Source organism: Lolium perenne, chromosome 5 (genome assembly GCF_019359855.2).
Source record: "Lolium perenne isolate Kyuss_39 chromosome 5, Kyuss_2.0, whole genome shotgun sequence".
Lineage (NCBI taxonomy): Eukaryota > Viridiplantae > Streptophyta > Magnoliopsida > Poales > Poaceae > Lolium > Lolium perenne.
The window spans coordinates 21,971,919-21,996,207 of NC_067248.2; the positions used below are offsets into that span (position 1 = coordinate 21,971,919).

The 24,289-nt window shown below is 47.6% G+C and overlaps 2 long non-coding RNA genes across 2 annotated transcripts; one reads left to right on the forward strand and one right to left on the reverse strand.

The window, feature by feature from the left end:
- Window positions 1-14,239: 14,239 nt before the first annotated feature.
- LOC127304534 (uncharacterized) lies at window positions 14,240-15,019 on the reverse strand. Its single transcript, XR_007853431.2, has 2 exons — window positions 14,735-15,019; window positions 14,240-14,637 (listed from the first exon to the last, which is right to left on the reverse strand). It is a non-coding gene; the product is annotated as an uncharacterized lncRNA (long non-coding RNA).
- Window positions 15,020-15,314: 295 nt separating this feature from the next.
- Window positions 15,315-18,563, forward strand: LOC139830969 (uncharacterized). The gene is made up of 2 exons (XR_011744608.1): window positions 15,315-16,964; window positions 18,098-18,563. It is a non-coding gene; the product is annotated as an uncharacterized lncRNA (long non-coding RNA).
- The last annotated feature ends 5,726 nt before the right edge of the window (window positions 18,564-24,289 follow it).

Sequence of the window (24,289 nt, forward strand, 5' to 3'; positions counted from 1 at the left end):
CCTTGTGTTTGTTTCAAATAAGCCTTGCTAGCCTAAACCTTGTATCGAGAGGGAATACTTCTCATGCATCCAAAATACTTGAGACAACCACTATGCCATTTGTGTCCACCATACCTACCTATACTACATGGTATTTTCCGCCATTCCAAAGTAAATTGCTTGAGTGCTACCTTTAAACAATTCAAAATTTATCACCTCTGATTTGTGTCAATGTTTTATAGCTCATGAGGAAGTATGTGGTGTTTATCTTTCAATCTTGTTGGGCAACTTTCACCAATGGACTAGTGGCTTCATCCGCTTATCCAATAATTTTGCAAAAAGAGCTGGCAATGGGATTCCCAGTCCCAAATTAATTAACAAAAATAGACACTCCTCCATGGTATGTGATTGTTGGACGGCACCCGAAGGATTCGGTTAGCCATGGCTTGTGTAAGCAAAGGTTGGGAGGAGTGTCATCATAATAAAACTAAAATAAAAAGGCACTCCTTCATGGTATGAGATTGTTGGCAGGCACCCGAGGATTCGGTTAGCCATGGTTTGTGAAAGAAAGGTTGGAAGGAGTGCCACCCAAAATAAAATAAAATGGGAGCCGCTCTTTGAAGGTTTGTCTAGCAAGGGGGTTAGAGTACCCGCTACCATTCGTTGACAACAACATACACCTCTCAAAACTTTATTTTTATGCTCTCTTTATGTTTTCAAAATCAAAGCTCTAGCACAAATATAGCAATCGATGCTTTTCCTCTATGGAGGACCATTCTTTTACTTTCAATGTTGAGTCAGTTCACCTATTTCTCTCCACCTCAAGAAGCAAACACTTGTGTGAACTATGCATTGATTCATACATACTTGCTTATTGCACTTATTATATTACTCTATGTTGACAATATCCATGAGATATACATGTTACAAGTTGAAAGCAACCGCTGAAACTTAATCTTCTTTTGTGTTGCTTCAATACCTTTACTTTGAATTATTGCTTTATGAGTTAACTCTTATGCAAGACTTATTGATGCTTGTCTTGAAGTGCTATTCATGAAAAGTCTTTGCTATATGATTCACTTGTTTACTCATGTCATATACATTGTTTTGATCGCTGCATTCACTACATATGCTTTACAAATAGTATGATCAAGATTATGATGGCATGTCACTCCGAAATTATCTCGTGTTATCGTTTTACCTGCTCGGGACGAGCAGAACTAAGCTTGGGGATGCTGATACGTCTCCGACGTATCGATAATTTCTTATGTTCCATGCCACATTATTGATGTTATCTACATGTTTTATGCACACTTTATGTCATATTCGTGCATTTTCTGGAACTAACCTATTAACAAGATGCCGAAGTGCCGATTCTTTGTTTTCTGCTGTTTTTGGTTTCAGAAATCCTAGTAAGGAAATATTCTCGGAATTGGACGAAATCAAAGCCCGGGGGCCTATTTTCTCACGAAGCTTCCGAAGTCCGAAGGAGAGACGAAGAGGGGCCACGGAGGGGCCACACCCTAGGGCGGCGCGGCCCCCCTTGGCCGCGCGGCCTGTGGTGTGGGGCCCCCGTGCCGCCTCTTGACCTGCCCTTTCGCCTATAAAAGTCTCCGTGACGAAAACCCCGTCTGAGAACCACGATACGGAAAACCTTCCCGGAGACGCCGCCGCCGCCGATCCCATCTCGGGGGATCCAGAGATCGCCTCCGGCACCCTGCCGGAGAGGGGAATCATCTCCCGGAGGACTCTACGCCGCCATGGTCGCCTCCGGTGTGATGTGTGAGTAGTCTACCCCTGGACTATGGGTCCATAGCAGTAGCTAGATGGTTGTCTTCTCCCCATTGTGCTATCATTGTCGGATCTTGTGAGCTGCCTAACATGATCAAGATCATCTATCCGTAATTCTATATGTTGCGTTTGTTGGGATCCGATGAATAGAGAATACTTGTTATGTTGATTATCAAAGTTATGCTATGTGTTGTTTATGATCTTGCATGCTCTCCGTTACTAGTAGATGCTCTGGCCAAGTAGATGCTTGTAACTCCAAGAGGGAGTATTTATGCTCGATAGTGGGTTCATGCCTGCATTGACACCGGGACAAAGGATGCGTAAAAGTTCTAAGGTTGGGTTGTGCTGTTGCAACTAGGGATAAACCAGTAGTGCTATCTTCTAGGATGTAGTCACTAGTTACATTACGCACCATACTTAATGCAATTGTCTGTTGCTTTGCAACTTAATACCGGAGGGGTTCGGATGATAACTTTGAAGGTGGACTTTTTAGGCATAGATGCAGTTGGATGGCGGTCTATGTACTTTGTCGTAATGCCCAATTAAATCTCACTATACTCATCATGATATGTATGTGCATGGTCATGCTCTCTTTATTTGTCAATTGCCCAACTGTAATTTGTTCACCCAACATGCTGTTCGTCTTATGGGAGAGACACCTCTAGTGAACTGTGGACCCCGGTCCAATTCTCTTTCTTGAAATACAATCTCTTGCCAATACTGTTCTACTGTTTTCTGCAAACAATCATCTTCCACACAATACGGTTAATCCTTTGTTACAGCAAGCCGGTGAGATTGACAACCTCACTGTTTCGTTGGGGCAAAGTACTTTGGTTGTGTTGTGCAGGTTCCACGTTGGCGCCGGAATCCCTGGTGTTGCGCCGCACTACATCCCGCCGCCATCAACCTTCAACGTGCTTCTTGGCTCCTCCTGGTTCGATAAACCTTGGTTTCTTTCTGAGGGAAAACTTGCTGCTGTGCGCATCATACCTTCCTCTTGGGGTTGCCCAACGAACGTGTGAAATACACGCCATCAGCGGCGGCGGCGTCTCAGTAAGGTTTTCCGTATCGTGGCTCTCGGTACTGGGGGTTTCGCGATGGAGGCTTTAAGTAGGCGGAAGGGCAAGTCAGGAGACGGCACGAGGGGCCCACACCATAGGGCCACGCGGCCAGGGCAGGGGCCGCGCCGCCCTAGGGTTTGGCCACCTCGTGGCCCCACTTCGTCTCCTCTTCGGTCTTCTGGAAGCTTCGTGGCAAAATAGGACCCTGGGCGTTGATTTCGTCCAATTCCGAGAATATTTCGTTACTAGGATTTCTGAAACCAAAAACAGCAGAAAACGAATCGCACTTCGGCATCTTGTTAGTAGGTTAGTTCCAGAAAATGCACGAATATGACATAAAGTGTGCATAAAACATGTAGATAACATCAATAATGTGGCATGGAACATAAGAAATTATCGATACGTCGGAGACGTATCAAAGACCTTGGTGAAGCATCGTATATATTAGGCATCAAGATTTATAGAGATAGATCAAGACGTCTAATAGGGCTATCACAGAGTACATACCTGGACAAGATTCTAAAGTGTTTAGAATGAACGAAAGTAAGAAAGGATTCTTACCTATGTTACCAGGCAAGGTCTTGAGTAAGACTCAAGGTCCGGCTACGACAGAAGAAAGAGAAAGGATGAGTCAGATCCCCTATGCCTCGGCAGTAGGCTCTATCATGTATGACATGCTATGTACAAGACCGGATATAGCACATGCTGTTAGTTTGACTAGCAGATATCAAAGTGATCCAGGAATGGAACACTGGACAGGGTCAAGAATATCCTGAAGTACTTGAAAAGAACTAAGGATATGTTTATTTGTTATGGAGGTGACCAAGAGCTCGTTGTAACAAGTTACACCGATGCAAGTTGGAACACTGATCCTGATGACTCTAAGTCACAGTCTGGGTACGTGTTTATATTGAATGGTGCTGCGATGGTGGGCAAGCTCGAAGCAGTGCATGGTGGCAAAATCCTCAACAGAATCGGAGTACATAGCGGCTTCAGAGGCTTCATCAGAAGCGGTATGGATGAAGAGGTTCATTGTAGAGCTCGGTGTGGTTCCTAGTGCATTGGACCCACTAGTCATCTACTGTGACAACATGGGTGCCATCGCCAATGCACAAGAACCAAGGTCACACAAGAGGCTGAAGCATATCAAGCTGCATTATCATTCGATTCGCGAGTACATCGAAGATGGAGAAGTAAAGATTTGCAAAGTACACACTGATCTGAATGTAGCAGATCCGTTGACTAAAGCTCTCCCTAGGGCAAAGCATGACCAACACCAGAATGCCATGGGTGTTAGGTACCTTACAATGTAATCTAGATTATTGACTCTAGTGCAAGTGGGAGACTGTTGGAGATATGCCCAAGAGGCAATAATAAAAGTGGTTATTATATATCTTTATGTTTATGATAAATGTTTATATACCATGCTATAATTGTATTAACCGAAACATTGATACATGTGTGTTATGTAAACAAACAAATGAGTCCCTAGTAAGCCTCTTTACTAGCTTGTTGATTAATAGATGATTAGTTTCATAATCATAAACATTGGATGTTATTAATGACAAGGTTATATCATTATATGAATGATGTAATGGACACACCCAATTAAGCGTAGCATAAGATCACGTCATTAAGTTATTTGCTATAAGCTTTCGATACATAGTTACCTAGTCCTTATGACCATGAGATCATATAAATCACTTATACCGGAAAGGTACTTTGATTACATCAAACGCCACTGCGTAAATGGGTGGTTATAAAGGTGGTATTAAGTATCCGGAAAGTATGAGTTGAGGCATATGGATCAACAGTGGGATTTGTCCATCCCGATGACGGATAGATATACTCTGGGCCCTCTCGGTGGAATGTCGTCTAATGTCTTGCAAGCATATGAATAAGTTCATAAGAGACCACATACCACAGTACGAGTAAAGAGTACTTGTCAGGAGACGAGGTTGAACAAGGTATAGAGTGATACCGATGATCAAACCTCGGACAAGTAAAATATCGCGTGACAAAGGGAATTGGTATCGTATGTGAATGGTTCATTCGATCACTAAGTCATCGTTGAATATGTGGGAGCCATTATGGATCTCCAGATCCCGCTATTGGTTATTGGTCGGAGTGAGTACTCAACCATGTCCGCATAGTTCGCGAACCGTAGGGTGACACACTTAAAGTTGGATGTTAAAATGGTAGAACTTGAATATGGAATGGAGTTCGAATATTTGTTCGGAGTCCCGGATGAGATCCCGGACATCACGAGGAGTTCCGGAATGGTCCGGAGAATAAGATTCATATATAGGAAGTCATTTTATGTGATTTAAAATGATCCGGAAGTTTCTATGGAAGGTTCTAGAAGGTTCTAGAAAAGTCCGGAAGAAACCACTAAGGAAGGCGGAGTCCCAAAGGGACTCCACCTCCCATGGCCGGCCAACCCTAAGGGGGAGGAGTCCCAAGTGGACTCCCCAAAGGGGGCCGGCCACCCCCCCACATGGAAGGGGGGAATCCCACCCCAAGTGGGATTCCCACCTTGGGTAAGTTTCCCTATCACATGGAAGGTTTTGGGTTCGGGTCTTATTCGGAGACTTGTAGTCCAACACTTGGGGCTTCCACCTATATAATGAGGGGCCAAGGGGAGGGGGCCGGCCACCCAAAAACCACAAGGTGGCCGCACCCCTAGATGGCCGGCGCCCCCCTCTCCCCAAACCCTAGCCGCCCCACTCCTCCTTCTTCCCCGCACGCTTAGCGAAGCTCCGCCGGGATTCTCCACCGCCACCGACACCACGCCGTCGTGCTGTCGGATTCAAGAGGAGCTACTACTTCCGCTGCCCGCTGGAACGGGGAGGTGGACGTCATCTTCATCAACAACCGAACGTGTGACTGAGTACGGAGGTGCTGCCCGTTCGTGGCGCCGTGATCAAGATCTTCTATGCGCTTTTGCAAGCGGCAAGTGAACGTCTACCGCAGCAACAAGACCCTCATCTTGTAGGCTTTGGAATCTCTTCATGGGTGAGACTCGATAATCCCCTCGTTGCTACCGTCTTCTAGATTGCATCTTGGCTTGGATTGCGTGTTCGCGGTAGAAATTTTTTTGTTTTCTATGCAACGTTATCCTACAGCGCAGGTGCGAGTGAGGGGTTAACCCCTCACTCGCAACCCTAGCTCCGTCGTGCGCCGCCGCCTTCTTGCGTAGCTACAGCGAGCAATTCTACCATGCGCGCCTCCGCATTTCCCCCGCCGCCCTACATGTCGTCTCGCCTCTCCACTTCCGCGTCGCTCGCGAGCGGATCGAAGCGATCCCGCTCGCCGGACAACCTCGTGGACGTGTGTCGGTGGCAGTGCAAGCTGTCCGCCGCCGGGAGCCGGCGCGCGGCGTGCAGGTACGGCGGTTCCCTACACATGCCGGCGTCGCTCCGCGAGTTCGCGCCGGGCGGCCACTGGTACAAGGCAGATGCACCGCTCAAGCTGATAAGCGGCCCCGCCTTCGACAAGTGGCATGCGGAGTGGGAGTTCAACCGCCGGTCGAAGGCGGCATGGGTGGCGAGCACCAGCGGCGGATTCGCGCCGCCAGCCGGCGAGCAGGCGGAGCAGGCGGAGGAGGGGGAAGACACCCTCTTCTTGCAGGCGCTGGCTGCGTCCCTCAAGGACGATGCCGAGAAGAAGGCGGCGGAGGAAGAAGAGAAGGCGGAGGCCATCGCCGTCGTGAAGGAGATGGAGGCGCGGGAGGCGGAGGCGAACTACATCATCGACCTCTCCGACTAGAAGTCGAGATCCATGTAGGATCGTGCAATTCTGTATGTATATATGTTAATCCGTATGTATGAATGACTTGTTAACTTTGGAGGAAACGATCATACCCCTTTGGGGGCATCGGTTGCATGTTATATAGGAGATGGAAAAGCCCCATCTGTGGCATATACAAGGAAGGTGATTACATATGGAAAGGCAAAGGAAGGAAAGGAGACAATCATGTATGTGACCATTGGAATATAGGCGTTGGTGTACTACACCATACGTTGTACCTGGTCCATACATAATGTGTACAATATTTGATCTAACACCCCCCTTAATCTAAACCGCGGAAGAAATGGAGAGGTTGAGATTACGCTTGAACTCCTCAAAGGTCTTCACGGGAAGGGCTTTTGTAAAGCCATCTGCCAACTGATCTTTGCTGGATATAAATTTGATCTCAAGTAACTTTTGTGCAACTCTTTCTCGAACGAAATGAAAATCAATTTCAATATGTTTAGTGCGAGCAGGGAAGACTGGAGTTGCAGATAGGTAGGTGGCTCCAAGGTTGTCACACCATAGGCATGGAGTGACATGGAGAGATATTCCAAGCTCACGGAGGAGAGCTTCGACCCAAATTAATTCAGCGGTGGCATTGGCCATGGCCTTATATTCAGCTTCGGTGCTGGAGCGAGAGACGGTGGCTTGTTTGCGAGCACTCCAAGAAATGAGGTTGGGGCGGAAAAATATTGCAAAGCCACCTGTGGAGCGTCTGTCATCAAGACAGCCGGCCCAATCTGCATCTGAAAAGGCACTAAGGAGAGTAGCATTAGATTTTTGAAATGTAATACCAACGTTGAGCGTACCTTGAACATAGCGTAGTATCCGTTTTGCTGCTGTCCAGTGAGTGGTAGTGGGGGCATGAAGAAATTGGCAAATCTTGTTGACCGCGAAGCACAAGTCTCGACGTGTAAGGGTCAAATATTGAAGGGCCCCAACAATACTCCGGTACTGCGTGCTATCCTCGGCTTCAAGAGGTGTACCATCGGTGAGAGGCAATTTATCAGTGCTTGAGAGGGGTGTGGGACATGTAGTGCATTTGGTCATGCCAACACGAGAGAGTAAATCAGTTGCATATTTTTGCTGACATAAATGTAAGCCTTCGGATGTTTTCTTGACTTCAATGCCCAAGAAGAAATGGAGATCACCAAGGTCTTTGAGAGCGAAATCCCCACTCAAATCACGTAGTAGGGCCGAAACAGCCTGATCTGCAGAGCTAGCAACAATTATATCATCAACATAAATTAAGACAAATATGGTTATACCTGACTTCTTGTAGATGAAGAGAGAGGTGTCGGCCTTTGAGGGAATAAAGCCAAGATCATGCAGCTTAGAGCTGAGCTTCGAGAACCATGCACGCGGTGCTTGTTTTAGACCATAGAGCGCCTTGTCAAGTTTGCAAATGTGGTGCGGAAAAGTGGGATTTTCAAACCCAGGTGGTTGCTTCATATAAACTTCCTCTTCCAGAACGCCATGAAGAAACGCATTCTTGACATCCAATTGGCGAAGACTCCACCCACGAGATACCGAGAGCGCCAAGACAAGGCGAATAGTAGCGGCTTTGACAACGGGACTGAAGGTGTCTTCATAGTCAATACCGTACCGTTGTTTGAAGCCTTTTGCAACAAGACGTGCTTTATACCGTTCAATGGTGCCATCTGCATTTTTCTTGATGCGGTAGACCCACTTGCAATCGATCAAAATTTTGTTGGAGCTAGAGGGTACAAGATGCCATGTCTTGTTTTGGATTAATGCGTCATACTCTCCTTGCATTGCATTGTGCCATTTTGTATCACCCAATGCTTCTGAGATATTTCTTGGTTCTCCTGTAGAGGTTAGCAGGCCATAGCGAATAGTACCATCGGTGTAAATTTTCGGATTAGATATACCTTTTTGTAGTCGTGTACGAGGTCCGGGTGCAGAAGGTGGTGCAGGATCCGGCTGCACAGAGGATCCTGAGGAGATCTGCCCATTTGCATGCCCAGATCCCGGTGGTGCAGAGGATCCCGTGGACCCGGCTGACACAGAGTCTGCAGCAGCCGCAGGCGATCCAGTGGCCGTCTGTGTGGTTGTTGGCGTAGAAGAGGTTGCCGCAGAAGATCCCGGAGAATTTGCCGCAGTTGCCGCAGAAGATCCTGGAGTCCTTGATGCGGCCGTTGTGGAGGCGATGGAGGCCGCAGAGAATCCCGGAGAACCCTCCGCGTGGGCCTCCAGGTCGAGCCGTTGGCGCGGAGACCGAGCGGGGACCGCGTCCTCCTCCGTGATTTGCTGGGCGTGATCGACGCGGGATGGATCCGAGGCAGGCTGGGCCACCACTACAGCTGGGGGCGGCGACGTGGCGAACGCGGGATCGCCTAGGCGCGGATCACGCGTGGTGACCGTTGGGCGCGCCGAGCGAGACTGCCGCGCGTCCAGGTGATCTGATGGCGCGTGATCCGAGGCGGTTGCGTGATCCGAGGCAGATTCTGCCGCAGAAAAATCAGCCCCGTGATCTGTGCAGATGTTTTCCGTTGCAGTTTCTGAATTAGCACCGTTTGAGTCCGTTGTAGCTCCGTTTTCGGTGAAATCTTTACTTGTAGGTCTGGAATTTGGTGCTGGAGCGGCTCCTCTGGTTGGCATGTCCTGCATAGGGTCAGTAGATGGCACAATGTACATATGATCATGATTAGGCACACCCGCACTAGGAGACGATGGGGATGAATTATTTTGCGAAATAAGTAAGATTTCTTCGCGAAGTCTAGCGCCGGAATTTGGATTGAGTGAAGCAAAAGGGAATATATTTTCATCAAAAACGACGTCACGAGAAACGTAGACTCTCCCAGTGGAAATGTTGAGACACTTGACGCCTTTGTGAAGAGGACTATAGCCGAGAAAAACGCATTGCTTGGAGCGAAAAGAAAGTTTGCGCTTATTGTAGGGGCGAAGATTAGGCCAGCAAGCGCATCCAAAAATGCGAAGAGATGTATAATTGGGTTTGATATTGAGAAGTTTTTCCGTGGGTGTAGCAAAGTTGAGAACTTTGGTGGGTAATAAATTGATAAGAAATGTCGCCGTGAGGAATGCTTCATCCCAAAATTTGAGAGGCATTGATGCATTTGCAAGTAAGGATAGGCCTACTTCAACAATGTGGCGATTCTTGCGTTCTGCGGAGCCATTTTGTTGGTGTGCATGAGGACACGAAACATGGTGAGTAATACCAACTTTTTGAAAGAAAGAGTTGAGTTTTTCATATTCACCACCCCAATCAGTCTGCATAGTGATGATTTTTCGATTAAATTTGCGTTCAACTAATTGTTGGAAATTGAGAAAGGCTTGATAAACATCAGAACGTTTCTTGAGCAAATAAATCCATGTGAATTTGCTAAAATCATCAATAAAGCTTACATAGTACGAATGTTTTCCAACATTGGTAGGTGCCGGTCCCCATACATCGGAGAAAATTTGTTCCAATGGAACGGTAGAAATACTAGTGGAGGTGGGATAAGGCAATTGATGACTTTTGGCCTGTTGGCATGGATCACAAACATAAGGATTTATTTCATGTGAATGAGGAAGATTATTACGACGAAGAATTTGTTGAACAACAAACGAAGATGGATGTCCTAGTCGGCGATGCCATGTAGAGGAGGATGGCTTGATGGTGACGAAGGCTTGCTTGGGAGACCCCGCGGAGATAGGCATGAGAGGATATAAGCCATCATGACATGGTTCTTTAAAGACGATGTGCTTCGTGGCCCGATCCTTAATCAAAAAGAAGAATGGGTGAATTTCAACAAAGGCATTATTGTCAAGAGCAATTTTGTGAGCAGAGAGTAAATTTTTGGAGGCACTAGGCACATGTAGAATATTGCGAAGATGAATGGAACTATGCGGGGTGTGCAAAATCGAATGACCAATATGTTTAATTGCCATACCTTGACCACTAGCATTGTAGACTTGATCATGTCCCTTGTATGGTTCATGAGTAGAGAGCTTGCTCAATTCACTAGTCAAGTGATTTGTGGCGCCTGTATCCATGTACCAATTTGTGTCAACACCATATGAAGCCATGTGCGCACCTTTGTTGTCGGTGTGGGTGTCATCATCATCATCATTATCACCATAGCGCCACCAGCACTCGGATGCGGGGTGCCCGTCTTTCTTGCAAATTTGGCATTGGACGTCTTGATATGGCGAGGGCTTGCGGTAGCCACGACCACGGCCGCGACCCCCCTGGGTGACGGACGGCGACCACCATCCTGAGTGTCGTGGCGACGTGGAGGGTGACCACGCTGCTGGTTGCGGCCACCACCATAGTTGTTGTGGCCGCCACCATAGGAGACGTGGCGGTAACCACCTCCATGCCCGGGGCGCGTGCCACGGCCGCGAGCCGCAGCGTTTGCCGATGAGGTGAAGGTGCCAGAGGGCTGCTCGGACTCGGAGAGCATGGTTTGGTGATAGTCGTAGGCCATGAGCTGATTGCACACATCAGCGGAGGTGGTGGAGGGGTTGGCGTTGACGGCGGCGACGATGGCGTTGTAGTCCGATCCCAAACCGGCGAGGATGTACTCCTTGAGTTCGACGTCGGAGATGACTCTCCCCGCAGCAGCAAGCTCCGAGGAGAATCCCTTCATCTTGGTGATGTACACGCCAGCAGTGAGGGTTCTTGGTGTTGGTGAGGCCGGCACGAAGCATCCCGACACGAGCCTGGGATTGTGCGGAGAACATGTCTCCGAGGGTCTTCCATATCTCTGCGGCATGCTCGAAACCAAGAACATCGGCGAGTATATCAGGGGACAAAGTTTTGAGCAGGTAACTTACGACCTGCTGATCCCGCGAAATCCAAACGCCATAGGCTGGATTGGGGATGGTGATCTTCTTCTGGGCCTCATCTTCAACCTCCAGAGTTTTTGGAGGCGCCGGGTCGGAGCCGTCAAGCAGCCCCATGACCTGCGCTCCTCGCAAGGCGGGCAGCACTTGCGCCTTCCACAGGAGATGATTCTCCCGCGAGAGCTTGTCGGATGGTGGTGCTCCAAGGGCCGCCGCCAAAGAGGTCGTGGACGAGGAGGACGCCATCGGGAGGGAGGGAGGCAGCGAGCGCGTCGCTGTTCTTTTCTTCGTCCGTGTCGAAGAAGAAGTCCTCGTTCGAGGGGACACCGATCGGGAGGAGATCGATCGGTTTTTTTTTTCGGTGGAGTCTAGAGGGATGAGGGAAGAGGTTGGTCTGATACCATGTTAACTTTGGAGGAAACGATCATACCTCTTTGGGGGCATCGGTTGCATGTTATATAGGAGATGGAAAAGCCCCATCTGTGGCATATACAAGGAAGGTGATTACATATGGAAAGGCAAAGGAAGGAAAGAAGACAATCATGTATGTGACCGTTGGAATATAGCCGTTGGTGTACTACACCATACGTTGTACCTGGTCCATACATATATGTACAATATTTGATCTAACATGACTATCTATGAACTATAAATATGAACAAGTTTTCTGGGATTTTAAAATTTTCAAATTTACGGGGTGAAATATGGGGTCTGCTAGATGGAACGATCTAGCTAGGAGCAATTTTTTTATAAATGACGAAATACTCGCGTTTTACGGGGCAGAAAAGTAGGGGGGCTGCTAGACATGCTCTTAGCGAAGCACGTGATCTGAACAGGCAGCCAGCTCGAATCACATCTGGTACGGAGTTGCTGCTAGAGTTTGATCTGCCCGGCTCCAAGGATCTAAGGCCTTGCTCTCGGTTTAGGTTAAACCTGTTCGTTTGCGTTAAAACGAACACGCGAGACTATGGGGTGATTTCTCTACCGAGCAGCTCTAGCTCCCCGCCGATGGACGACCAGGAGAAGGTGGGGGAGGCTGTCATCGGCGACGGCATGGACGAGGAGGGGAATGCCGTTGTTGACGACGGCCATGACGAGGAGGAGGAAGAGGAAGAGGATGGATATGCCAGGAGGAGATGGCTGGAGGCGAAGGAGGCGGCGGTGGTAAAGAAGGAGGCAAGGGCCCAGACAAAGCCGAAGGCGGAGACGCATCAGGCGTGCACTGACGATGATGAAGACACCAATAACTACTCGTCGGAGGGGCATGGACGGACACACATGGTGGGCCGTGGCCTACCCCAAAATTTTAAGGATTTTTTGTACTACCCCAAAAAAAGAGCTTGGCCCAACTGCCTAAGTGACTTTTTTTTTGTTTTGCATCGAAAGCAAAACGCCCAAGTCACTTTTTTTTTGTGAGTGGAGGCCAATCCGCACCAACTGACTATGTCCAATGCATTTGCTTGTTCTCTAATCTAATAAAAAAACATGAGAAGATAAATCAGGTGCCTTCATGGTGATCCAAAAAAATCCTGAAGATTGGTCATCATAAAGGAAGGAGATTTGTAAGAAAAAAAAAGCCAGAATCTTATTAGCTCAATTTATTTCTATTTAAATAAGCATGTAAAAAATTACCAGTACCAAGATCTGACCTCCAGTCTGATTTTACAAATATTGGCTATGTATACTGTTTTACTCATTGCAAACTTTTAACACAGTTACGGGAGTGCAAAAAAAATTAAAATTGTGCCCACCTCCAATTTTTTTCTACGTCCGCCACTGCGGAGGGGGACCTAGGCTCATCGAATGCCGTAAGCGTCTCTGTAAGGATGACGAGACACGGGGCCTTCAAAGATGAAGCAGCTAGTTTATAAGTTAGTTGGAACATATATTTTTTCAGGCAGTTTCTATGTTTAATTTATTTCAACATATTGCACTTCTTTTAAAATCTCGATTCTACCTAGAAATGTGAATATCTCAATAGTGTTTACCATGATGAAGATTCTTTTTCCTCTATTTTCAAAATAGAGCACATGCCGCCCTCGCCGGACGAAATGCACCAGGCCACTGGGGCTGCTCCCCACGCAAACGGACAATCTTGGCCTGGCGACAATTTCGATGTTCGTGAGGTGAAGCAAATGGACAATCTTGGCCTGGCGACAATTTCAATGTTCGCGAGGCGAAGCAAATAGACGCAGCCGGTCGATTTTAACGTCCGATTTGCATCGCCCCGTTGGAGATGCCCTAAGATATGCTATGTATAAAGCTATGTTATCTTCTCTGATTTTCTATTTGCAAGGTAGACATTGTTATGGGCATCAGCAGAAGGACTCGACAAGCTAAACTTTGCACGTAATATCGACTTATAGTACAAGAAAAAGAACTCTAGAATAACTTAAACTCTAGCCTGGATGTCGTATATACAGCTAGGTAGGGGCAATTGCTGGGCCGAACCTAACTCTTTCGGTCAGTTGGTCTTCTTTTTGTTTCCTTTTCCTTTTATTCTTATCTTTTCCAGAATTTGTATTAGGCATCTAAATTGACTCAAATAAATTTCTAAATTTTTAAAAAATTCAGATCATGGTTTTAGGACATTATGGAATACTTTTCCATTCCGAGAAAAAAAATACAAGAATATATTCTATACACTTGTTGGCATAGGTCATTAACAAGATTGTAATAGGAATTTAGGTTTATGCAACGAAAACATTAAAATCTTTTAAAACCGAAACTTTTACATGCATGAATTTGAAAATTCCCAGATTTTGGGATGTTACAATATTTGCTCCGTTTAAGCTCAGCTGAAATACGGCATGTAAGCAATTAATTATGCATAGCAAGATCGAGCTCAAAGCATACAAGATACTACATGAACGATTACTCGAGATCAAATTAACTCTTCCTCTCTCTGAAAAAAGTAAAGGACAAGTAATTGCGTTGGGCTGGACAAGTCGAAGCGACCAAATTAACATGAAATACTGAAAAACTACTTTAAGTCGATAACGAAGTGGATGGAGTCCCCGTCTTGGATGTTATAGTCGGCGAGGGTGCCGTCATCCTGCAGCAGTTGATTGGCGAAGATGAGGAGCTGCATGTGCAATGGAACATCCCGTATCTGTGCCTTCACACTGCCTATGGTGTCGGAGCTCTCAACATCGAGCGTACAGGTGGGCGGGGTCATCATCCTCTTGACGTGGATTTTCATCTGTCGAACAGCAAATCCCAACATGAGCGATATTCCTAGCTAGAAGTAATACTGGTAGACACTAATTAGTGATCATGCAGCTGGCCGGGTAGCTTACCTTGAACAGAACCAAAGTCGTACCGCGGCGCGCCGGCGATTCGTGGGCGGCGGTTGGCCTCTGCGCCTTTTTTTTTTTGGCTCCGTCAAAGTTGGAGATCGATCGGTCGGGTTGCGTTGGTGGGGGCAAAGCAGCCCGTCGATCGATATATATACAGGCTACAGCGCCACCATGGAGCGAGCGTCCGACTCCGACTCCGACTCCTTGGCGAAGTACGTGCCGCTTTCCGGAACCGGCACAGAGCTCGTGATCTGAACAGGCAACTAGCTGGAACAACATCTGGTAGACTGGTACGGAGTTTGATATCGTTTTCCGTTAATTTCTCTCAGCGCACTCTGCAATCACATCAATAGTTTGTTGTTAACTAGCCGCCGCTGGTGCAGGTTGTTGTTTGCAGCCCATCTTCTTTTTGAACCTCCCTAACTGCTACTTCTCAACAGCTAGCAATGGAGACACGAGCAGTTTTGGTACCGGCTGCCTCTCACAGCCAGCTTTTCTCTTCTTTATTTCTCTCCTCCTGCAATAAACTCGCTTGTTACTCATTAGTTAACAGTAAAACTCAACTACCTACGCCCATCCACAGAGATTTGGTGCCCTGAGCCATCCGATCAAGCGGATGAACGTTCCAGATCAGTTGGTCATCCACTTCAGCGACCTCGCAACCCTCTCGCTGTTTTACTGTGCCGGCCCGTGCGTTCTGGAAGAGCCAACATCTCTGGGCCGCTACTCCATCGACTGAGCTGGACACCTTGTCGTTAACCGGGCCGAGATTCTGGTTAACTGGACCCCAAAAGCCTGCAGAATGCTTAGTGCAACACCGAAACAACACCGTAGCCGTAGTGGCATAGTCTATCGTTTCGGTGGAAAAAAAACAGAGAACGTGATGTGGCGAGCGAGGGCAGGGGAATACGGCGATGCGGCCCGTCCCTGCAATCCGATGCTGGTTGGACGAAAGGGAAGCGGAGAAGGCGGGTCATCGAACAGGCGCCGACTTGCCCGCCGGCCACGGCACCAGCAGCCGCTTCCGCTTCCATGTAACGGGAGATTGATGACCCGGTGGGCGTTCACCGTCCTTCCATTAATTCGTGTGCAGGAAGCTCGCCCCTTCCTCTCCTTCAGTTCCGCTATAAAATCTTTCGTATGGTGTGTACTTTCTGCACCCGTATATTCTTCATATTGATTGGGTTTCTCTTGTCCTATGGCTGATTCATCACAAAGGTAAGGATTGGATTTCTGGATTGCTGCACCGACGAAGCTGATACCCCTTCTTACCACTAATTATGTTCTTATTAGTGTTTATTTACATGGTTAGTTCCTAACCTTAGAAGGTACTCGTGGTGTTAGCAGGTACATTCGGGATTGTGGGGATTGTTTCCTGGTACAACTATGATCAGTTTCCATTCGTAGCCTCTTTCTCCCGCCTTTCCGACAACATTGCAACTCCATTTTCCACGAGCAGAGCCAAATTCCCACTCGGAAGGAGTGTCACCGTAGCAGCTTTATATTTGCATTCTTCCAATTGTGAATAATCTGGATAGTAGATGGTTCATTATTTTGTCGACCTGAGGTTGCCACTAGGTTTCTTTAAATTTTTATTATTTCAACATGCTATAAAGTTTTTGAGCAAACATTTTCAGATATGCTGAATTTGATAGACATGGATTTTAGGTTATTTCTTCACTCGTTTTTCACTTTGGCAGGGACATCCTCCTCTTGGACTGCACCTTCCGTCGCTAATTTAGGGCTACCCTAAATTTCAAGTTGTTTGAAATAAACATTTTCATCATCTTTAAGCTTGGCTTAATTTTATATGTAAATTAGCTTGTAGATATCAACTCGCTAATTGTAAGCATGATGAAGAGTTGCAAACCAGGGATTTTCCTCTGCTCAAAATAGTTTTCAGGGCATCTCTTCTATTTTTCTTGGGTTGTATTCTGATGGGTCAGGGTTATAGATTGCTACATTCATTGAGTGCACGTGTTCTTCTGGTGCATTTGAATATAATACTATCTTTTTTCATAGCTGTCGCTTTACAGGGGCAGCAAGCAGGATTACCTGCAAGGGTCCTGATATTGTAACTTTGGAGAAGACAGGTCCTGAAGAACACTGATTTTCTGCTTCCATGGTTATCAAGCACCTATATATGCCTCAATAAAGGAAGGTTCTAATGTCTGCACAGATTCGACATGAAGTAGTCAAGCTTAGCATAACATAAAAAAATGGCGTCACTGTATGTTGATCCTTTCTACTGACATTTGTTATGTGCACTACCCTGTCTTAGCCAAGGTCTGTAGTCTATTGCTCGGTGCTAAATTGCTAATATATTCGGACAAAAGGACATGTAATTTATGTTTTATGCAAACTGCATAGTTCTTCTAATCATATATTTTACTTAATAATATTTTTAACTTTCGATTTGAACTGTCTAGATGGGCTCCAAGCCATAGTTTTTTAATTGCTTGATATCATTGAAGTTACTATAAAACGAATCATTAGATGTACTTCCTACTCACGGAAATACAAGCAGCATTTTCGTGTTTCTTTGTTGGAGGTTAATTTATTTTTGACATGAAAGCAGCATAAAGTATTTGGTTTCCTCATCAATAGCAACGACCCAAACTCAGTTCATCTTCTAGATCATGCCCTAGCTCGCTGCAGCCGTTTCCAGCGCCACCGCTGCAAACTGCCGGTCGTTCCCACTGTGAACGTCTTCCGACTAATTGGCACTAAACTCTTGATGTTGTCAAACATTCTGACAAATGATTTTCCAATGTTTATGCGGCATCAAGTGACTGGATTATAATATATATGATTTGTATTTGAAGTTACTGTGCATATCCAACAACCAAACCTGCAAAAGAAATTATAAATGCAAAGTACTATGTGTCATCATATCAAGTAGTCAAAGAGGTTACAGGTTCATTTTGGGGAATACCAGTAGCATCATTGTGCGTAGATATTATAGTTGATAGTGTTAATCCCATCCATTGTGTTGGGCCTTGCATATAACTGCTGATTTATGCAGCTATAGATTGTGGTGGTAACAAAGTTTATATCGAGTTTTCGCATTTTCGTATTGCAACAAATATGATAGTGCTCCTTCGGTAAAGATTGTTAGAAGGTTCCCAAACATTCCATTTCTCTACCAAACATCTTTTCCTCATCATTGTGTTTACCACCAAGTTGCACTTTTCATGATCTGAATATCATTATGCACTTGAAGCATGAATCGCTGGGTACTGAAATGGCAATAATAGATTATTGATAGGATTTTCCATTTATTGCTACCTCTTTTCCTTGATGTTATTACGGATATAGACTTTGCAATTCACCTCTATTTCCTTGTGGTTCTTTTGTTTGTAGGTACCATTCAGACATAAATATTTTTGGGGAAGGTGTTATTCCTGTTTTTTCATGAAAAAATAATAATATTGAGGCACACGAGTCACAGGTGGCATTGAAGTAATTGGCTTCAGTCATGCTGCATAATATGGTTGTCCACCTCCATTTTGATGTAAAACTTATCTGACGAAGGTATGCATGCCTCTGCCATTTTGCTTTCCTAAACCTTAAAGTCTTTCACGATTGTCGTATTGCCAGTTGGTGCCACCTTTCATTTTGTTGCAAGATGGTACTGTTGATGCATCATCAACACAATGAGATGTGTGTGTGTTTGAGATACACAAAGTAGGATAGCATGCCAGGTTAAGGTCCTTAAAGATCACTGATTGATGACCAAGGAGTGTCTTGTGTCTTCAGTAGCTCAGTGCTAAAAGCGCATTTCTTGCTGCTATAGAATGCTAACATGATCTTCGAATGGTCATTTTCATCCCAACTAAGTGTAATGATTTGTGCAGAATACTTTAGTTTTGAATTACATAGTATTGCTCAAGCAACTGCTGCGCGTACACTCTACCACGGTCCTCCTGGTTTCACAGAAAATGCGACACCACCACCTCCTGATCTTGAAAAGTTATGAACCTCTGTTTTGAATCCGAACGCTCGACTGGGCGAAAAAAAATGCAAACCAATTTCTCTCTTCAAGGATGCACTTTACCAGTCTCTATGGCAACTTCATCGGGGAAAAACATACTTTTGAACATTTGTATAAATTTAGTTTTTTGGCTGCCCCGGTGTAGTTAAGTGTTATCTAGGATAACACCACATGGTCTATAATAACATGTGAACCAATTTTTGCTGTGTATTTTCCAAAAACTATAAAAGTTCCATGTTTTTTCTTTGAACCGTCAAAATTACATACTTTCTATTGAAACAAAGGGGGTCTAATCACCACTAATAGGTCTGAAAATTTCCTTTACTGCCGGTTTTGTGTCAGATTCTTGAATAAATTGACACGGATGATCGTTGCCGCATCTAATAAAATGATCTGATCTGGGTCGCTGTCTGCACTATATGTGGATTATCCTTTTTATAAAAAGGTTAAAATTTCTCATTTAGATTACTAACTGGCGCATTTCATGATTTCGTAGATGATATCCTTACGAGAAATGGACGGGCGCAACAACGTGCGCCATCATGGTCTAGTAATGCTTTAAGTAGACTCACTCAAAGCATCTCTAGCATATCCCCTACTCCCAAACCCCATATGCACCGATCTAGACTACCCCAAACGATATATACAGGTTGACATTTGGGAGCGCAGCTCAGAAATGCCATAAACAAACTGCATAATTGAAACATTCATTCGCGACAGGTACATAGAGGAGATAAACCGCAGAGCCTAGTGCTCCGCTTCTCTATGTTAATGGCGCCGCTGCGGCCAGTAAACAAAATGGAGCTCATCGGAGAGCTACGTGCTGCCGCGGTGGAGTCGGCAGCCTTGTTGATGTCAAGCTCGATGTTCGCGGAGCCACTCCGCCTTCTTCTTGGCGTAGTCCTCCGTGCATTCGCCGGGGTCGAACCGCCGTGCCGGGGACGGGGCGCTTGAACTCGGTTCGGAGAAGGTGAGGCGACGCGGCGTCGAGGAGCTCGATGCCAACATATCGCAGGAGCTTGAGCGGCGGATCTCGCGACCTCGACGCCTCGAGCTCGCTGTAGTACTGTGACTCGCGCCGCGCGAACGCGCGCGGCAGCTTGAGCCCCTTGTTGAAGCCAGCGGTACGACCCGCGTATGCGGGTGGCGTCGGAGGCGCACCGCTGGTGCTCAAGCTCCTCGGCAGTGAGCTTGCAAGCGGGGCGGATCCAGCGCCGCCCACCCTCCCTCAGCCCGCAGCCTCCTCGACCACCGCCGGACACCATGGCTTGCAGATTTCTCGTCGGCCCGCGTGGATTGCTCATCGACGGAAGCGGAGCGGGCAGAGAGACGGATGGGGTTCGGCCCCCATTCGCGGCCACCGAATGACATATATAGCTACTAGTGGAAAATAGGGAATCAATCCCGGTGCATTTGGGCTTTAGTCCCGGTTTTGAAACAGGGACTAACCTTCGGGATTAAAGATTTTTCCCTATAGTTCCAATTCAAAGATAAATCGGGGCTAAAGGGTGCTCCACATGGTGCAGCCAGGGGGCTCGTGGTGGAGGACCTTTGGTCCCGGTTCATCATACGAACCATGATTAAAGGGTCTCTGCAGCGGCAGAGGAAATGACCGTTTCTCTGCCGCGGCAGAGGTTTCGGGTGAGCAGCGTTTCTCTGTCGCGACAGAATTTCATGGTTTTATGTTAATCATTCAAATCTGCAATGCATACATCATTGAAGAAAGCACAACATCGTCATGAATATATAAACATCGTCATGAAATACAATACATGTAATGCATATTTACAATATAAAGTCGATCCTCTTTACCACATCTCTATTTTCTATCCCTAATGTCATATATGATCTTCCGATGGTACGCCTTCCAGTTGAAGCTATGATCTCCCTAATAAAGAATCCCGCAATTTCCTGTTGAATTTCTCATATGCCCCCTACTGGTCCCGGTTCGTCGATATATACAGGTTGACATTTGGGAGCGCAGCTCAGAAATGCCATAAACAAACTGCATAATTGAAACATTCATTCGCTACAGGTACATAGAGGAGATAAACCGCAGAGCCTATTGCTCCGCTTCTCTATGTTAATGGCGCCGCTGCGGCCGGTAAACAAAATGGAGCTTACCGGAGAGCTACGTGCTTCCGCGGTGGAGTCGGCAGCCTTGTTGATGTCAAGCTCGATGTTCGTGGAGCCACTCCGCCTTCTTCTTGGCGTAGTCCTCCGTGCATTCGCCGGGGTCGAACCGCCGTGCCGGGGACGGGGCGCTTGAACTCGGTTTGGAGAAGGTGAGGCGACGCGGCGTCGAGGAGCTCGATGCCAACATATCGCAAGAGCTTGAGCGGCGGATCTCGCGACCTCGACGCCTCGAGCTCGCTGTAGTACTGTGACTCGCGCCGTGCGAACGCGCGCGGCAGCTTGAGCCCCTTGTTGAAGCCAGCGGTACGACCCGCGTATGCGGGTGGCGTCGGAGGCGCACCGCTGGTGCTCAAGCTCCTCGGCAGTGAGCTTGCATGCGGGGCAGATCCAGCGCCGCCCACCCTCCCTCAGCCCGCAGCCTCCTCGACCACCGCCGGACACCATGGCTTGCAGATTTCTCGTCGGCCCGCGTGGATTGCTCATCGACGGAAGCGGAGCGGGCAGAGAGACGGATGGGGTTCGGCCCCCATTCGCGGCCACCGAATGCCATATATAGCTACTAGTCGAAAATAGGGAATCAATCCCGGTGCATTTGGGCTTTAGTCCCGGTTTTGAAACAGGGACTAACCTTCGGGATTAAAGATTTTTCCCTATAGTTCCAACTCAAAGATAAATCGGGGCTAAAGGGTGCTCCACATGGTGCGGCCAGGGGGCTCGTGGTGGAGGACCTTTGGTCCCTGTTCATCATACGAACCATGATTAAAGGGTCTCTGCAGCGGCAGAGGAAATGACCGTTTCTCTGCCGCGGCAGAGGTTTCGGGTGAGCAGCGTTTCTCTGTCGCGGTAGAATTTCATGGTTTTATGTTAATCATTCAAATCTGCAATGCATACATCATTCAAGAAAGCACAACATCGTCATGAATATATAAACATCGTCATGAAATACAATACATGTAATGCATATTTACAATATAAAGTCGATCCTCTTTACCACATCTCTATTTTCTATCCCTAATGTCATATATGATCTTCCGATGGTACGCGTTCCAGTTGAAGCTATGATCTCCCTAACAAAGAATCCCGCAATTTCCTATTGAATTTCTCGTATGCCCCCTACTGGTCCCGGTTCGTTTTAAAACCGAGACTAAAGCTTTCAGGGCATTGGACAAAAACCCTATCTCGCAGCGCGTCTCCGCGTTGGAGGAGGCGGCCAGGAAGGCCCGTGAGAACGCCCAGGCGGAGGCTTGGGCCTTCCTCGAGATGGCGCGCCGGCAGGAGGAGGCCACGCGCCAGGCGGCGCTCCGGGAGGAGGAGCGCCGGGCCGCGCGCCTGGCGGACACGGAGCGCCGGGCCGCGCTCCGGCTAGAGGCGGAGCTGCAGGCTGTGATACGTCTCAAACGTATCTATAATTTCTTATGTTCCATGCTAGTTTTATGACAATACTCACATGTTTTATACACACTTTACATCATTTATATGCATTTTCCGGCACTAACCTATTAACGAGATGCCGAAGCGCCAGTTCCTGTTTTGTGCTGTTTTTTGTTTCAGAAATCCTACACAGGAAATATTCTCGGAATTGGACAAAACGAACGCTCAGGGTCTTATTTTTCCACGGAGCTTCCAGAAGACCGAAGGATATACGAAGTGGGGCCACGAGGTGGCGACACCACAAGGCGGCGCGGCCAAGGAGGGGCCCGCGCCGCCCTATGGTGTGGGCCCCTCGTGCCTCCTCCGACTCTGCCCTTCCGCCTACTTAAACTCTCCATCGCGAAAACCCTATTACCGAGAGCCACGATACGGAAAAAGTTCCAGAGACACCGCCGCCAATCCCATCTCGGGGGATTCAGGAGGTCGCCTCCGGCACCCTGTCGGAGAGGGGAATCATCACCGGAGGACTCTACATCACCATGCCCGCCTCCGGACTGATGCGTGAGTAGTTCATCCTTGGACTATGGGTCCATAGCAGTAGCTAGATGGTTGTCTTCTCCTCATTGTGCTATCATGTTAGATCTCGCGACCTCGACGCCTCGAGCTCGCTGTAGTACTGTGACTCGCGCCGCGCGAACTCGCGCCGCGCGAACGCGCGCGGCAGCTTGAGCCCCTTGTTGAAGCCAGCGGTACAACCCGCGTATGCGGGTGGCGTCGGAGGCGCACCGCTGGTGCTCAAGCTCCTCGGCAGTGAGCTTGCATGCGGGGCGGATCCAGCGCCGCCCACCCTCCCTCAGCCCGCAGCCTCCTCGACCACCGTCGGACACCATGGCTTGCAGATTTCTCGTCGGCCCGCGTGGATTGCTCATCGACGGAAGCGGAGCGGGCAGAGAGACGGATGGGGTTCGGCCCCCATTCGCGGCCACCGAATGCCATATATAGCTACTAGTGGAAAATAGGGAATCAATCCCGGTGCATTTGGGCTTTAGTCCCGGTTTTGAAACAGGGACTAACCTTCGGGATTAAAGATTTTTCCCTATAGTTCCAATTCAAAGATAAATCGGGGCTAAAGGGTGCTCCACATGGTGCGGCCAGGGGGCTCGTGGTGGAGGACCTTTGGTCCCGGTTCATCATACGAACCATGATTAAAGGGTCTCTGCAGCGGCAGAGGAAATGACCGTTTCTCTGCCGCGGCAGAGGTTTCGGGTGAGCAGCGTTTCTCTGTCGCGACAGAATTTCATGGTTTTATGTTAATCATTCAAATCTGCAATGCATACATCATTCAAGAAAGCACAACATCGTCATGAATATATAAACATCGTCATGAAATACAATACATGTAATGCATATTTACAATATAAAGTCGATCCTCTTTACCACATCTCTATTTTCTATCCCTAATGTCATATATGATCTTCCGATGGTACGCGTTCCAGTTGAAGCTATGATCTCCCTAACAAAGAATCCCGCAATTTCCTATTGAATTGCTTGTATGCCCCCTACTGGTCCCGGTTCGTCGATATATACAGGTTGACATTTGGGAGCGCAGCTCAGAAATGCCATAAACAAACTGCATAATTGAAACAATCATTCGCGACAGGTACATAGAGGAGATAAACCGCAGAGCCTAGTGCTCCGCTTCTCTATGTTAATGGCGCCGCTGCGGCCGGTAAACAAAATGGAGCTCACCGGAGAGCTACGTGCTACCGCGGTGGAGTCGGCAGCCTTGTTGATGTCAAGCTCGATGTTCGCGGAGCCACTCCGCCTTCTTCTTGGCGTAGTCCTCCATGCATTCGCCGGGGTCGAACCGCCGTGCTGGGGACGGGGCGCTTGAACTCGGTTCGGAGAAGGTGAGGCGACGCGGCGTCGAGGAGCTCGATGCCAACATATCGCAGGAGCTTGAGCGGCGGATCTCGCGACCTCGACGCCTCGAGCTCGCTGTAGTACTGTGACTCGCGCCGCGCGAACGCGCGCGGCAGCTTGAGCCCCTTGTT